Source organism: Periplaneta americana, chromosome 8 (assembly GCF_040183065.1).
Source record: "Periplaneta americana isolate PAMFEO1 chromosome 8, P.americana_PAMFEO1_priV1, whole genome shotgun sequence".
NCBI lineage: Eukaryota > Metazoa > Arthropoda > Insecta > Blattodea > Blattidae > Periplaneta > Periplaneta americana.
In genome coordinates, this window is record NC_091124.1 from 174,260,327 (window position 1) to 174,279,070 (window position 18,744).

Below are 18,744 nucleotides of genomic sequence, written 5' to 3' on the forward strand. Positions count from 1 at the left end.
TAAGCTTTCGAACAATAGCATTTTCGTATAGCTGCTGCATGTAGAACTTGAAATGTAGAGCGTAAAATCATTTTATCCTACTAAGAGATCTTGCTGAAATTATCTGGAGACTACAAAATTTTCTAGGCCTCTTATTTTATCAGTAAGTAATACCTTTTTATCTTTCCTTAGGAACTGTAATTTTTGCGCTCTCTCGAGCCAATACTGAAGACAATGACACATATCAATATCTACACTACACCGCCATTAAGTATATGAAAAAGACCCAACCTCACTGGGTTAATAAGTATAAACATATTTGATTTTTAATAACAATATTATTATCTTACTTAAGTTTTGTAGTTTATATAACCGCCACTCAGTAAATTATAAAAATGATGATCTAAATTAAGATAATCTCTACATTTACTTACATAACCTCAAAACGTTTCACTTTCATGTCATCAATATAGCACCAATATTATGTACAATTAATGAAAAATAGATGCATCATGATATTAACTATAATAATATTTAATTTCTAATGATAATAATGTCATCAAACCACCTCAAGTTTCGTAGATTTGAATATCCAATACACAGCTGTACTCAGAAAATTATACACTGCAGAATCAGTTTTTAATAACAAATTGAATTGAGCTCTAAATATGTCGGCAATCCTGCAGGTCATGGCCTTCGTCTAATAGCCTATTGTTTATTGTAGTGTGTGTTTTGTTCTGAAATTCAATCAAGTCGGCCGTGATTCGATAAAATTAGTTCTCAAAACTTACAACAGATGAATTTTGGAAAATAGGAAAATTATGTAGGAAAATTGACATTTCACTGAAAACTACTACTTTTCCGAAAAACTTTGGGTTCCAAGCTTCAAAATGAGGGGCCATTTATTAAAATCCGTTCAGCCGTTTTCCCGTAATTTCCATTACCAGTTCAAATTATATATATATATATATATATATATATATATATATAGATAAGAGAGAAGTTGTTAATTTTGTCTAAATGCACCACTATAAAAGGGCAGTTCATCTTATAAAATATAATCAGACTTTGTAGACAAAAAATATATTCCACCTGTAATTTCTGTATAAAATTCCAGAAAAATCTGTTGCATAGGAGAGAAGTTATTAATTTTTTTAAATGCACCCGCTGTAAAGGGGTAGTTTTTTCTTGTGCAAACGTAATCAGAGTTTGTACACAAAAATGTGCGCCACCTGTAAGCATGTACAAAGTTTCGTAATAATTCGTTAGAATGCAGAGAAGTTATAAATTTTGTCCAGCTAGTGATTTGCGTTCTGTTTCACTGTGTGTTTGTTAAGGTAGATAAAAATGTGTCCAATGTATTTTAACCTGATGTTCGATGTCATGTAAATAAATTTTACATGCTTAAAACACTCGCAAGTGATTAAAAACTTCCTTAATCCATGATTCGTTTCTGCTGTTCAGCCAAACATGGAACAGTTACCGTATGCCCCACCACTGAAAAAAAATTAATTACTGATAAATGCGCAAGAAATTCGCAAACTTTAAAACAGGGATTCAATACTCTAAGGCCCGATTGTATAAACCATTTAATCTTAGATCAGAGGTTAAATTGATCCTTGTTTCAGCTGAACTTGGAATTTTGTGTTGTATAAAGTCTAATCTGAGATTAATTTGTCTCAAACTAAAGTCAACTTTGACTGAAGAAATTTCTCCGATTAAGTTAGATGATCCAAGTTCAGTTATTTCTGTTTGAAATATACGAGTGACAGATTGTGCAAATAATATATCCATTATTATTAATATTAATAGATATGTTACGTACATTTATATATACTTCTTTCAATTTCTTGCCTTAATACACGAACATTCTTATATTTTATAAGGCTCTATCGTGTTCAGCAGTATCAAATAACATAACCTGTAATTATATTATGTTTATAACAACCATTAATTATTAATGGATATGATAGGTACATTAATAAATTTTCAATTAACTGTATTACTAAACGAAAATTGTGGTTTTATAAAGCTTTATTATGTTTAGCACTATCAAACACCATAACATGATAACTCGGAGAACAGTCAACCTTCTTCTTATTGTCCGCCATTATTTACATTGCGCAAAAAACCAGTGTCTCCAACAGAGTGTACGGAAAGTCGCCAAAAAGTAGTTGTAAAGTCGCTAGATTTCTCATTATCAACAAAGAAAGATTAAATTTTGTCACTATGGGGTGCTAAAAAGGTCACTAAATCCCTATTTAAGCAATATAAAAGTTTAAAGAAATTGTTGTAAAAGAGTTAAAGTCGCTAGATTGGCAACACTGAACAAACCTGTCCGCGCATCACGTATTTCACCTGTTTATGCGATGTTGCCAAATCCTTTTCACGTGAACTTAGATTGCATTTGAACCAAGGCAATTTGATCGCAGAAAAGTTTTATACAATAGAAGAAGTGTCTGAACTCGGTTCACTTTTCGATCTTCGATCAAAGTTGATCTTTAGTAAGGGAGTTTTATACAATTGGGCCTAAATGATGCTGTATTAAATGGTAAAAGAACTGTTGTAACCGGTTATATTAAAACTCACATTATATTTGTAGAGCTGTAATAGTAATATGCGTTACAAGAGCGGTATGTTGAAGTTTTCATGTTCGAGGAAAAGTTTGAAAAAGCGAAACGTAGTTGAGCTTTTTTAATTTCCGAGAATTGAAAGAAAACATACCGCTCGTGTATCGTACATTATTTTGTGCGAAGATCGTTTATTACATGCCTGAAAGAGGAATTTCTAATTAGTTGCAATGAAATCTCCATCTTGGTTTCTGTTCAATGACGGCAAATTTGTAAAACAAAAATATCTATCTTCAACATTGTTGCTTTAAAATGTCTTCTGTGTTTACTATACTCCAGCAGGCCGTGATATACATCTGTCTTTTTTCCCCCAGTCTATAAATGCGAACTTAAAACAAACGGCTTCCTTAATGTTACATGCATCACGAATGCAGTACCTTTATGGAGTTGTAGAGTTTACTTAATTTTTGCAAATATTTAAAAACAATAATTAACAGTGTAATTTAGGTGAAATTGCAGTGGTAAGTTTCCAATTTATAATTATTACTATATTGAACGTCTCTAAAAATAATATGTTAAAAGCCTAAAGCAGTAAAATCAATATGTCACTTAAGCGGTAAGAGGAGGGAAATTGTTATGTGTGTTAGGTTGGGAATACTGAATGTGGAATTTTAGACTTACCGCGGATTGGTTTTGTGCGGAGACCAAGCAAATACGCACGATCTCGCACAAAATAATATTTTTTCAATTGTAATGTTTAATCCCTTCTGTAAGAAGAATAGTAATATACGTTACAAGAGCAGTATGTTGACGTTTTCACGTTCGAGGAAAAGATTGAAAAAGCGAAACGTAGTTGACCCGTGATATACGTCTGTATTTTTTTCCCCCCAGTCTATAAATGCGAACTTAAAACAAACGGTAAGGTTATGTAATGATTTATTTTTCATTTTAATATTTTAACAATATTATTTATATAACATATTGCAGTAATAACATCCGCATCTGGAATCTTGTTGATTTTTTCACGGCTTCCTTAATGTTACTTGTATCAGGAATGCAATAAGTTTCGTGGAGTAGTAGACTTTACTTAATTTTTGCAAATATTTAAACACAATAATTAACATTGCAATTTAGGTGAAATTGCAGTGGAAAGTTTCCAATTTATAATTATTACTATGTTAAACGTCTCTAAAAATAATATGTTAAAAGCCTAAAGCAGTAAAATGAATGTCGCGCTTAAGCGGTAAGAAGAGGGAAATTGTTATGTGTGTTACGTTGGGAATACTCAATGTGGTATTTCACACTTACCGCGTATTGGTTCTGTGCGGAAAATAAGCAAATACGCACGATCTCGCACAAAAATACTTTACAAACTTGTAACTGAAGTTACATGAGTAAGAATGTACCTATCTGAACAGATTCCATGTCTCACAAAACAATAAATCACTAACAATTGGCTCTTTTTCACCCACATAGTAAGTCTCTCTGTCTACGGCTGAAAAAGAGCGAGAAGTGTTAGGAAGAACTCATTGTTCAAACCCTTCTAAATATAGCTTGCTGTTGATAGAACAGTAAAAACTATTTCTCACAACATTCCTCAAATGTTAAAAAATATGAATTCATATTCACCTATGTATGCCTAACTAAAGAAGTCGAAATTTGATTTTTGTTCACCTAGACTAGGAAGATTGGACACTGCGAACCACCAAGAAAGCAACTGATGAAGCGACAAACATTGCTGTGTAATTTTCTCTGGAGCCCTTAACCAGAGACAGCGTTCTTTCGCGACCGTAGCCTATCTACAATACAGCATTCTCGGTTTTGCTTCTCTTTCGAAGGCATATGCCATCAATTTTATCGGCTCTTAAGGGTACACTGAAGTGAAATAATGACTTTTAATTAAAAAAAGTTTGTCTTTGTTCTGAAAAAAATACCTCGATACTTACAGATGCTCCTCGTAAAATATCTGATAACTTGCGCTCCTTACAACAGTTGTTTAATGTACGCGAGCATTAAATCCCCTCCAGTCTCTGCTTTTCAATTCCATTTTTGACGGTGTTTTGTTTCTGCATTTTTGCCACATTCAAAACCTTCCACAAATTTTGACCTAGCTTTACGGAAATTATTAATAAACACTCTTTTACACTTTTCTTTTACATGAATAAACTATTGTAACAAATTCGTACTTCTGTCGTATAATTTAAAATTATATATTACTATATGTATAATAACTTGTATAGGTTTATATTATTAATTCACTACCATTATGTCTGATTGTAATCCTTTATTACATATGTTTGTATTATTAATAGTCTACCATTAGGCTATATAATTGTTAAAGCACTGTTTATGAGTTATGTAAATAAGCCTAATGATTTGTGTGTGTGTGCATAGAGCGAAGTTTATTTCATTAAATTAATAAGAGTGTTATAAATTTTGTAATGTACAATGGATTGATGTAATATCCTTATAAACTATTATGTACTGACAGACTGAATGACTAGAACAACCGTGGCTCTTGTTATATTAATGCAGGGAAGGTAGCTGTAATGCGAGTCCGCCACTGCGTGAGCGTTCTGCTCTGGCTTGCCTTGCGGAGCGAGAGCAGCTATGGCCGGCTAAATGGAGCCGCTCTCATGCCCGGCCCTGATATAAGTTGATATTGCTACAACTCCGGGAGTGCTATAAAACATCCTTTAGTTTGTAATACCAACGAAACCCCCGATGCCACAGAGTACCCAGAAGTATTATATCAATAGTAAAAATTCATGACCCGATCGGGAATCTAACCCGTGAACTTCGATCTTGTAGCGAAGTACCTTCACCACAAAGCTAGCCTGCCCCACATACTAACTGTAAGATTCGGAATTGAAGCTTCAATAACAGATTATAGAAAAAGTGAATAGCTATCGGTCTTGCGCCGATAGTGCTTAATCAGCTGATACAGCGCGTAGAGTGCATGAGCTTATCTCGCATGTCACGTGACAGGATAGGCATTAATGGAGGATGGCAATTCAATTACGTACTCCAAGTACCGTAGGCGCCGTTGTTTCTTAATAATGCAAAATTCCAAGTAAGTATTCACACTTTTACTGTTACGACAGGCAGTGTCCACGCCTGTGGAGTAACGGTTAGCACGTCTAGCCGCGAAACCAGGTGGCCCGGGTTCGATTCCCGCTCGGGACAAGTTACCTGGTTGAGGTTTTTTCCGGGGTTTTCCCTCAACCCAATATGAGCAAATGCTGGGTAACTTTCGGTGTTGGACCCCGGACTCATTTCACCGGCATTATCACCTTCATCTCATTCAGACGCTAAATAACCAAAGCTGTTGACAAAGCGTCGTAAAATAACCTACTAAAATAAAAAATAAAAACGATAGGCAGTTATTTTTTTTTCTTTCTGTTATTTATACTTACTTTAACATCTTTGGTCTTATCGCGAGTTAATCTTTTTGAGTGAAATCCAAAGGCCTGTGTACTATTGTTGAGACTGGTTCTATTGTTGTGAACTAGATGGCGACTGTATATGTATTACTGATTTGTTATATGATTTCGGTGATGAATGAGACCGGTGACATTCAGGGACGTTGTGGTCCGAATTCCCTGGCATTTGCCTTATGGTTGAAGGAAAACCCTGAAAAGCCTCAACAAAGAAATTCAACCCGACCGGGAATCAAAGCCGGACTCTCTGCGTAAGAGACCAGCATACTGACCACTACACCACAGAGGAGGTCCTAGGTTGGCAGTTATTATTTTTTTGTCTGTCTGCAATAGAGATACGCTATGTGTGTGCAGTTTGATACGAGTTCATTAGCAGTTCTCTCGTAAATACTACTAGGTTCAAAAAGTTCCCGGAATTTTACTACCATTTTTCGTATTAATATATAACAAGGGATATTATACATTTGTTTTGTTGGTAACATTCATGATGTCATTTCCTTAAAGTTTGTTGATAATGGCAATTATTGGTTTTGAGTTGTAGGCAATTGTTTATCATAGTGTTTTGTTTGTTCGTCGCATTTTGTAATTATGTCCACAGAGCAAAGTACAAACATCAAGTTCTGTGTTTTGCTGGGGACATGATCAGTATGGCTGATGAAGATGGTCATTTCTTAAACAAAATGAAACTGGTGCTACTTGTACGACCCAGTCCCTAAACGACAGTCATCTGAGTGGAAATCGAAAACATCTCCTCGGAAGCAAAAATTTCCTAGGGACACTTCCAAAGGCAAAGTTATTTTAAATGTTATGTTTTATTTAACGACGCTCGCAACTGCAGAGGTTATATCAGCATCGCCGGATGTGCCGGAATTTTGTCCCGCAGGAGTTCTTTCACATGCCAGTAAATCTACTGACATGAGCCTGTCGCATTTAAGCACACTTAAAGCAAAGTTATGTTGCAAGTTTTCTTCGACTCTCAGGGTCTCATGCACCATGAGTTCATTCCAGAAGGTCGTACTGTAACGAAAGAATTGTACGTAGAAACCCTCCGTCGCCTCTGGGACGCAGTGAGAAGGAAACGTCCAGAAAAGTGGGTAGAAAAAAACTGGTTCCTTATGCATGTGACAATGCACCTGCTCATCGCGCAATTATTGTAAAGAATTTTCTTGCCAGGCACAACATAACTGCTTTGGATCACCCACCATACTCTCCTGATCTCTCACCACCTGATTACTTTCTGTTTCCCCGTCTGAAAAGTCATCTGAAAGGACGGAGATTCAATGCTGAAGAGGTTATCGCAAACGCGACGAGAGCACTAAGACGAGTTTCACAAAATGGCTTCCAGGCCTGCTTCCAGGAACTCTACACGCGTTGGCAAAAGTGTGTAGTTGCGGAAGGCAACTATTTTGAAGGGAATTCTGTAGAATAGTGTTTAAGGTACGTTGTTTCTATGATGCTAACAAATTCCGGGAACTTTTTGAACCTAGTATGTATATTAAATAACGAATCCAGAAAAGCATATAGAGTGTTAGTTGGGAGGCCGGAGGGAAAAAGACCTTTAGGGAGGCCGAGACGTAGATGGGAAGATAATATTAAAATGGATTTGAGGGAGGTGGGATATGATGATAGAGACTGGATTAATCTTGCTCAGGATAGGAACCAATGGTGGGCTTATGTGAGGGCGGCATGAACCTCCGGGTTCCTTCAAAGTCAGTAAGTAACATATAACTCTACGACGGTAATATGAAATACATATATCATAAAAATTTCACTTGTCCGATATTAGGCGTACTTTTTTAAAATTTGAGATGTCTGATGCTCCGTTAACTACACTCGTGTATAAAGAACTTGTTAGCTGAACCCCAAATACGAGAAATTCTACGGGCTATTCCATATGAAATCGATCAGTAAAAACCTCGCATTTTTTTTAATACTCTAATTTTTTTCCTATTTATACAAGGTGCTGAGGACAGTGCATTTTCAAAAATATACTACCGAAAGTCCAACGGTTTTCGTACTATTGAGCGACAAATTTAGCATATTTTATAAAAACAAGCCTCTTTCAGCGCTCAGAACTCTGGAACCATTTACTGCAGAACATTGAACGGGAGCTCATTTTGAAGCTGACATTTGGTAGGTTATGTTAAGAAGTAATCCTTATTTTTATTGTATACAGAGAGACAGATAATCTGATTTTACTTACTTTTAGGCTTTTTGCCCATTTGTAAAAATGTAAAAAAGATATTGAGAAAAACCTTGCATTATTAAGAGGGGTTCGGCATTGTTTGCTTAGTGGCTCGGCAATAAGTTTCGAGGGAATTAAATAAATTATTTTCACACGCCTAGACTTGAACGGCGCAGTAACGCACGCACTGGCCGAGAGCTGAAGATAAGCGAGTGTTGGGCGTCATTTTACTCCTGTGTTTATGAAAACCTGTAATAAAGCTAGCCCAGCTATGCGGTACTAGACAAAACATCACTTGTTTATGTCTCCTGGCCTTGCTTGCCTCGGCTATCTCCCGCCTCACAGTGAGTTGGTTAGTTCACGCGCGTACTATTTTTATTTTCTTTATTTGATATTTTCAATACTTTCTTATCAACGTGCCATCAGTAAAAAATATGTGTTGATTTGTACTTTCAATGCGGAATCTAACTATATATTTTTGAAGTATTTCTTCGGTGGCAAAGGCGTCTTAATGAGGAAAAATCTAGATTTCTCCATTTCCATAAAAAGTAAGAAAATCTGTTTATATGTCAATATAAACTTTAATTTCTCAGCATCAAAATAAACCATGATTTTGATCACTGGGTGAAAGGGTTTCGGAGCCACAACAGTTTAAAGTTGCTAATTTTATGAAAATACGATAAATTTAAATATTTTAAATTTAAACACTATGAAGTTCTGATGCCTCAAACTTTGCAAGGAGCATTGTATCACAATGCTCTACGTACAAAAAAGTTTCATTGTATTTAGAAATTGTTAGGTCAATTTTCTCTATATTTCGGTCGATTTGAGATGGAATAGCTCCTACTGCACGTGTCTCACGTCCTGAACCGAGAGTTCCCCAGAGCTTATAACCACGCCTCTTAGGTCTGATCGGACCGGCACGGCAGTTGCAGCGTGGCGACACGGCAGAATATTACATGTGCTGAAAACATTATCCTATGCCATCGCAGGGATCTTTACTGGTTATAATACTGGATACTCTAATCGTGGTTACCACTATCGCTATTATCTCTGATGGCGATTTCCTAAAATGTATGTACACACTAGGCCACTCTTCGTTCAGTCTGGACAACTACTGAATTGCCATAGATTATCATTTCTCAAAGTATGTTCCGCGGTTCCGTGAGCCCTATATGGTTTTAAATGTCATTTTATACTTTTTTTACTTGGTTATTTAACGACACTGTATCAACTACTAGGTTATTTTGCATCGATGGGATTGATGATAGCGAAATGGTATTTGGCGAGATGAAGTCGGGGATTACCTGACATTCGCCTTACGGTTGGGGAAAACCTCGGGAAAAAATCCAACCAGGTAATCAGCCCAAGCGGGAATCGAGCCCGCGCTCGAGCGCAACTCTGAAACGATAGTCAAGCGCCTTAGCCGACTGGGCTGCTCCGGTCGCTATTTTATACTTAGTGGATACTATAAAAATATATGTTACGAAAATATGAATCAGTAATAACATGAAATAACCGATAATAGTAATAATAATAATAATAATAATAATAATAATAATAATAATAATAATAATAATAATAATAATCCAAGAATATGCGTAATAATATTCCAATAATATGTGTAATAATATATTTAATGAACATCTAAAACGGAAAATGCCCATAATATTTATCACTTTCATCACTGGATTCTCTGCGTATGTGTTCACTAAAACAAAATATCGAAAAGACAAAATGCAGAAGTACAGTAAAATGAGACTACAACTTTCCACCATAAAACCAGATTGCAGGCTTAAAAAGCTAATACATTCGTCCCACTGAACAGAATTATTGAGATACTAGCTTTCGCTTGTCTGTTAATTTTATTAAACACTAATAAAATATTACAAGGATTCCGCAGTTACACTTTAGATTAAAAGGGGTTTCGCGGTGGAAAAAGTTTGAGAAACACTGCCATAGAGGAAAGAGTTTACGGATGTGTACACATGACAACCATAATCGCGATTAGGTCGATAATCTCGAGTAGAGACTGTACCACTGGTATTAGTGTTTAGTTACAGGAAATGATGAGGACATAATTTGTTTTGTGAGGGGATAGCCTATACATTCGCTTGTCCATTGCTGATCTTGCTCCATAGCTGACGAAAGGAATCCTGAAAACGCCGATGTGTTGAACGTAGGGTAGTAGACACATGCGGTACCTAGCACCTCCTACTCACCCCCTCTGCTTCTCGCCCCGCAAAGAAACAGCTCAGGAAGTGAGGCACGGGCAGTACTCTGAATAGACTGAAGTTTAAAAGAACTCTTAAATATTAAATAGTAAGCTTACAACTCATGGTATCACACTCGAATATTCAAACGCCCATCGGTGTCAACTTCTGGGATTATCCATTTACTTGTGTTCATCGTTTGGATCCCACGGATTTCATCACTTGGGAAGATGATACGGAGCAGTAGTTTAAAACATTCCACAAATCACTTCCCCCCCCCCCCGCAGAAGTGACAGGACACTGTAATTATATATTTATATATATAATTTGAACTGGTAATGGAAATTACGGGAAAACGGCTGAACGGATTTTAATAAATGGCCCCTCATTTTGAAGCTTGGAACCCATAGTTTTTCGGAAAAGTAGTAGTTTTCAGTGAAATGTCAATTTTCCTACATAATTTTCATATTTTCCAAAATCCATCTGTTGTCAGTTTTGAGAACTAATTTTATCGAATCACGGCCGACTTCATTGAATTTCAGAACAAAACACAAACTACAATAAACGATAGGCTATTATACGAAGGCCATGACCAGCAGGATTGCCGACATATTTAGAGCTCAATTCAATTTGTTATTAAAAACTGATTCTGCAGTGTATAACAATTTTCTGAGTACAGCTGTGTATTGGATATTCAAATCTACGAAACTTGAGGTGGTCTGATGACATTATTACCATTAGAAATTAAATATTATTATAGTTAATATCATGATGCATCTATTTTTCATTAATTGTACATAATATTGATGCTATATTGATGACATGAAAGTGAAACGTTTTGAGGTTATGTAAGTAAATTTAGAGAATATCTTAATTTAGATCTTCATTTCTATAATTTACTGAGTGGCTGCTATATATAACTACAAAACTTAAGTAAGATAATAATATTGTTATTAAAAATCAAATATTTTTTAGCCCAGTGGGGTTGGGTCTTTTTCATATACTTAATGGCGGTGTAGTGTAGATATTGATATGTGACATTGTCTTCAGTATTGGCTCGAGAGAGCGCAAAAATTACAGTTCCTAAGGAAAGATCAAAAGGTATTACTTACTGATAAAATAAGAGGCCTAGAAAATTTTGTAGTCTCCAGATCAATTCAGCAAGATCTCTTAGTAGGATAAAATGATTTTACGCTCTACATTTCAAGTTCTACATGCAGCAGCTATACGAAAATGCTATTGTTCGATAGCTTAGCAAACCTGACATTTTTTTAACTTTCGCCTACAATCCACAATGACCTGAAATAGCTACTGCTATCGTCCTGACATTGATACTTGCGTTTTCGCGTTGAAACTCCAAAACTGAAGTTGGATAGGTTCAAGAGAAAGTATTTGGCCTAAAAAATCCATTCAGAGGAAGTATGTTTCATTATTATGGAAGCAAATAACTATTAAAAAGACAAGCATTCTTCATTGAAAATAAATCTGAAACATTTTTATTTGAACGTCTAAAGAATTTAATTTGCAGCATTTGCTGCACAAGCCACTAGTAATATTATGTTTTACACCTTAGTTGGCAGAACAGTGGACATTCGCATTATGGGATTACTGATAATTCACTTGAAAGGTTGACACCTCTGCTTACTTATCATTAATCCCTCATAAAAATGCAAAACATAGACAGTTTTTACTAAAATTACATTTTTAAATATGATTGCTGAAACTGGTTTTCAAGTAATTTTACTATTGTAATCCTACAACTCGCTGGTACAAGACGTTTCCTTTCTACTATTTAGCATTTAATTTTCTTTGTAGGAAATTTCTTCACGGGTCTTCCCGGTAGTGAACAGGCGATGGGAGCGTCGTGCCATCACACATCTTATTCTAGTGCCGAGATCCTGAAAGCATGGAGCTCTACTGTCTTCGCGCTACGAGTTGGCGCGGGGAGTAGATAGGCGGGACGGGGGAACTTTACGCTACACTCTGACCTGAAAACGTCAGTCCACTTACTTGGCTACACGGGAACGGAGTCAGACATAAAAGATTCCGCATCTTCGGTGCTGTCGCTATGACTATCATTATCACATTTTTCAAAATTTCTGGAGTATGATCTGTTGTTCCAGCCGTGTATATTAATTCGAATCTCTCAACAAAGCCATTAGCCCCACCGCCCCCATCCTGATGAACAACAATGAGTGTTCTGGACACATTTACGGTAGTCAAAACTCCCGTAACATTTTTTATCGTGCCAGAACTTGGAAAACGTTAAATTGGTAGGCATATCTATCCGCATTTCGTCCAGATACAAAATCGGGTTTTCCACTTTCCTAAGCTTTCTTATTTGCTGTAGATATCTTCACGTATTCTAATTTACAGTGTTTTCCTCAATTTTTTTTTGCTGCACACTTCTTCCACCTGAAATCCTTTTTCTTCAGTATTCGTCTTAATGTTGTCTTTCATTTCAAATCAACTTTCTCTTGTGAAAGGGTGGACGTTTGTTGCAGCTTGGTACTATTTCTTTACTTGTTATTTAACGACACTGTAATAACTACTAGCTTCTTCAGTGTCGATTGAATTGATGATGGCGAGATGGTATTTGGCGAAATGAAACCAAGGATACGCCATAGATTACCTGACATTCGCCTTCCGCTTGGGAAAACCTCGGAAAAAACCCAACCAGGTAGTCAGCGCAAACGGAAATCGAACTCACTCCCGAGCACAACTGCAGATCAGCAGGCAAACGCGCTACCTCCTGAGCTACGCCGGTGGCCCTCTTTCTTTTTCAAATAAAAATTCTCAATTATATCTTTTTTGTCAATCTCCCGTCGAAGTCATCTACATTTGCGTTTCGGTAGTCTGGATGTTTACATTTTTTTTCTCCCTCAGGTGTTGACAACGCACTTTCTTCTGTGCAGTCTTTCATTTCATTCCTTATACGCTGTATTGTTCTTGTGGATAGATTAGAGTACTTTTCTACCTTTGCTGTAGGTTTCGTAAGAGGAATCCAAAGGCACTATTGTTCTTTTTCTTCATCACAGAATTATTTTGCACTTCTAATAATATTCCTTTCTTCGCTATAGATTCTCAATCCTTGTTTCCTCTTTGTCGACATATTTACAATAAACAAAAAACTGCTATAAACCTAAATAACAGTGTACAATAACATAAATTCTATTAACTATATCATTATCAACCCTATTAACACGAAAAGCAAAGGATAACTGAAGCAATACAAGATTTGTGGTATACTGAAAACAATTGTCTTGTTGAAACTAATAAAACACTACAGTAAAAACCCCACTATTATTTTCACAAAGTCGCAAAGACTCATAGACACGTGCAGTAGATGTTTGTAAAACAGGAATATTGCAGTGAACAGCGCGGTGCGCATGCGCGACTGTTTCCCATCCGCCCCGTCTAAGTACTTCAGCCGCCTTCTCCTGGCGTGACAACAGTACCTCCATGTCCTCATGCGGCTTCAAGGCGTTTAAAGAGGAAACTTTTACCCATTTTTTATTTTACTTAATAATGCATAGGAGCTATTCCATCTCAAATCGACCGAAATATAGAGAAAATTGACATTACAATTTCTAAATACAATGAAACTTTCTTTGTACTTAGAGAACTGTGATACAATGCTTTGTGCAAAGTTTGAGGCATCAGAACTTCATAGTGTTTAAATTTAAAATATTTAAATTTATCGAATTTTCATAAAATTAGCAACTTTAAACTGTTGTCGCTCCGAAACCCTTTCACCCGATGATTAAAATCATAGTTTATTTTGATGCTAAGAAATTAAAGTTTATATTGACATATAAACAGATTTTCTTACTTTTTAATGGAAATGGAGAAATCTAGATTTCTCCTCATTAAGACGGCTTTGCCACCGAAAAAATATTTTAAAAATATATAGTTAGATTCCGCATTGAAAGTACAAATAAACACATATTTTTTACTAATGGTACAGTATGTTGATAAGAAAGCATTGAAAAATCAAATAAAGAAAATAAATAGTACGCGCGTCAACTAACCAGCTGACTGTGAGACGGGAGCTAGCCGAGACAAGCAAGGCCAGGAGACGTGATGTTTCGTCTAGTAGCGCATAGCTGGGCTAGCTTTATCACAAGTTTTCATAAACATAGGAGTAAAATGACGCCCAACGCTCGCTTATCTTCAGATCTCGGCCAGTGCGTGCGGTACTGCGCCGTTCAAGTCCAGGTGTGTGAAAATAATCTATTTAATACCCTCGAAACTTATTGCCATATCACTAAGCAAACAATGCCGAATCCCTCTTAATAATGCAAGGTTTTTTCTCAATATTTTTTTACATTTTTACAAATTGGCAAAAAGCCTAAAAGTAAGTAAAATCAGATTATCTGCCTCTCTGTGTACAATAAAAATAAGGATTACTTCTTAACATAACCTACCAAATGTCAGCTTCAAAATGAGCTTCCGTTCAATGTTCTGCAGTAAATGGTTCCAGAGTTCTGAGCGCTGAAAGAGGCTTGTTTTTATAAAATACGCTAAATTTGTCGCTCAACAATACGAAAACCGTTTGACTTTCGATAGTATATTTTTGAAGATGCACTCTCCTCAGCACCTTGTATAAATAGGGAAAAAATTAGGGTATAAAAATGCGAGGTTTTTTACTGATCGATTTCATATGGAATAGCCCATATGGTTCATTTACGTCATTATAAACTCTTGTACATTAACCCAAGTTTAATCCTAATACACCTCAGTACAAATGTCATTAAAGAACAATACCCTGAATTGTGGAAACAATCTAAAAACTAAACGCCAGGATTTGTAATGCTGGTCGTGTTCAGTTGAAATTCCGTATTATCGGGACATTGTTCCAAAACTAACAACAATACACATTTATCAATCGCTAAGACGAAAGTCAAAATATACAGTTCAATGTACAATGAGACGGAAGCATGTAATTTATATTTAAGCTAAAATCATTCGCAAATGTTTTTGTTTTCTACAGGGACATCACTTTATTTTTACTTCAATTTTTATTGTACCTGAGTTTTTGAATGTACTTCACTCCCACCCCCTCTACTAGTAAACTTCCAACCATACTCCACACAGAACCGAGGCCGCGTATACAATACTGAGTTAGTGAGTATAGTACGTTCCAGAAATATGTTCGCGTTTTCCATTGACGAAAGAGCTTTCAATATTGAATCATATTTTCGCACAGGTACTATCGTCCGTTTGCCTACGTCGCATCCCGGTTTCCCCCACCTGCTTCTGTTCGTCCCTCTGTAAAGTCTAGTAGCTGGGTTGTCTTAGCTCTTTTCTGAAAACATTAATTTCTGTTAGGTATTGGACGTCTACGTAATATTATACAACCGTTTAAAATAACTTAAATAAAAGGGCCTCCTTAAGTAATTAACTGTCACGCGATATCCCCCCTTTTCTACGACCCTGCGACAAAACCACTTGAATGGACGGTAGATAGCATTTCTGAGTAATTTTATCTTTTCGGATCGGGCAGAAGTGAAGATTAAATTTACAGTACGTATGGTACTCTTTTATAGAGTAGGTACAGAAATATTTCAACATGAGTTAGGTATTAGTACGAAGGACGAAATTGGTAATTGGAATTAGGTACGATAGTCTATATTGCGATAATATGCACAAAAGAACTGAAGTCTGTATCGAAATGAACGGCCACATTTTCAAAAATGTGTTTAAATATCCATATTGTGATTATTTTTCAATTTAACTTTATTCTCTATATTGTACGCTAATGTGCTGTAACAGTACAATATACACTGTATAATGAATACGTCCGAATGGATAGCTCAGTTCGTGAGTAAAAACACTTATTGTTAATAAGTACTGTATTTTGATTAAACAAAAACCTAATGAAAATTATCAAACTCAAAATTTCGATATTTCCTAGTTTACATAAATGGATGAACTACTTTTATTCCCTCCTATACCTAGTAAAGTGATTTGTATTTTACGCCAGTATCATCGAACTCCAGTCTTGGAAGGGGGAGCAAGCGGTGTTTCCGTTTCTAGACCTTTAATCCGAAGATATAGCCAGGTTGGTATTAAAAATGTTAGTAAAAATAAAATGATGTCCCTGTATATCTATCTGTAGATAAGGATGAATATAATAGATAAAAAAATCCGACCTTTAGCAATAAGGAGTGATTATGAATTATAAAACAATGCCTGAATGATAAAGAGATTTGAGCGTTACGAGAAAATCTACCATAAACCATTCTGTTCACCACAGATTCCACTTCGATTTGCCGGTATATGAACCCGACCCTCCAGTATAGAAAGCTTACACACTCTTCGTTCTTTAACGGTTCGTCATTCGCTATACCTACTCACCGTTAACACGTCGTAAGAAGATGGATGGTTATGCGTTTGAAAATCAGGTTAAAATGTAATGGGAAAGCCCTAGCTTGAGTACACAAGTTGCGCATCTGCCAGGAACACCTGTTTGATATGGGCAGTGAAAGAAAGCCCGGCATTCATAGCACGCACAGACCTCGGCACAACCGGGTCAATGCTACGAGGCGAGCGATGTCTTCAAACACACGCCACTTCGATGTGACGCGACCCTTTATGAATAAAATCATTCCTATTGCCCAACAAGACAAATATATAGAATTTCCTTCACCTCAAAGGGTATGCAAACATGTTCCTTGTTGATACAAAGAAATAAACTTGCAACATAGCAAACAAGTCATTGGATTGGTGATGCATTATCTATATATATATATATAATTTGAACTGGTAATGGAAATTACGAGAAAACGGCTGAACGGATTTTAATGAATGACCCGTCATTTTAAAGCTTGCCATCCAAGGATTTTCAGAAAAATAGTAACTTTCAGTGAAGCGTTAGTTTTCCTACATAATTTTCCTATTTTCCAGAATCCATCTTTCGTCAGTTTTGAGAACTAATTGCATTTCAGTATAAAACAAAACACACACTACAATAAACAATAGGCTATTACACGAAGGCCATGACCTACAGGATTGCTGACATAGCTACAGCTCAAATTCAATTGGTTATTAAAAACTTCAAGACGCACTAAAAATAATTTACACGTCTGATTCTGCGGTGTGTGATTTTCCGAGTACAGCTATGTATTGGATATTAAAATCTACAAAACTTCAGGTGGTTTTATGACATTATTACCATTAGAAATAAAATATTATAGTGAATGCGTAAGATAATAATATTGTTATTAAAAATCAAATAGGCCTATTTTTATAGTTATTAATCAAGTGGGGTTGGGTCTTTTTCATATCCTTAATGGCGGTGTGATGTATATACTTACTGATAAAATAAGAGGCCTACAAAATTTTGTAGTCTCCCGATCATTTCAGCAATATCTCTTAGCAGGATAAAATGATTTTACCCTCTACATTTCAAACTCTACATGCAACAGCTATACCAAGACGCTATGTTTATTGTTCTAAAGCACAGCAAACCTGACGTTTTTTTTAACTTTCACTTGCAATCCACAATGACCTGAAATAGCTCTTCTTTTATTCCCACATGAAACACCCACTGATCATCCTGACATTGTTACTTGCGTTTTCGCGTTGAAACTCAAAAATTGAAGGTGGATAGGTTCAAGAAAAAGTATTTGGCATAAAAACACCATTCAGAGGGAGTATGTTTCATTATTATGGAAGTAAATAACTTTCAAAATGTCTGGTATTTTTCGTTGAAAATAAATTTGAAAAATTTTTATTTGAACGTCTAATAAACTTAGTTTGCAGCATTTGCTGCACAAGCCACTAGTGTAAATATATTTCCATAATATCGTAATTATTATAGATAGACATGCTTTGAATTTATTCTCTAGTAAGATTTAAACAGGACTTTGGAATTATAAAGAAGCGATGTTACGTAAAAGTTATGCAATACATATTGTATTTGCCAACTTTGGAAAACAAATTACACATTATACCATATACCTACTCAGTGTCAAAAATTGTTTTTATTGTCTTCGAGTTAAGGCATTTCCCCCACGTTCCACAGTCTGAATATGGGCATAATTCTGTTTATGAAGTGGGAAACTTAATTCGACAAACAGTTGTAAAAACTTGACTATCCTCTATATAGGCCAGCTATACTGTTATAGAGGGAGATAGAACGATTTCCTTGGAGAAAAGGGGAGGCACAATAGGATGATACGCTAATTCACAATACATAATCTTATCACGAGCATATGAATGATCTTACACTCATAGAAAGGACAAATACGTAGGCCTACATATACACAATGAAAAAATAAACATTCATTATGCCTTCTGAAGAAGCTATATCTTGCTTAGCTAAGTACACCAAAATTTATCAACTGAATAAA

General features: G+C 35.8%; 1 protein-coding gene across 4 annotated transcripts in view; it reads right to left on the reverse strand.

The window, feature by feature from the left end:
• Positions 1-18,744, reverse strand: part of mino (glycerol-3-phosphate acyltransferase mino) — a 206,870-nt gene that overhangs the window by 73,004 nt on the left and 115,122 nt on the right. The window lies entirely within an intron of this gene.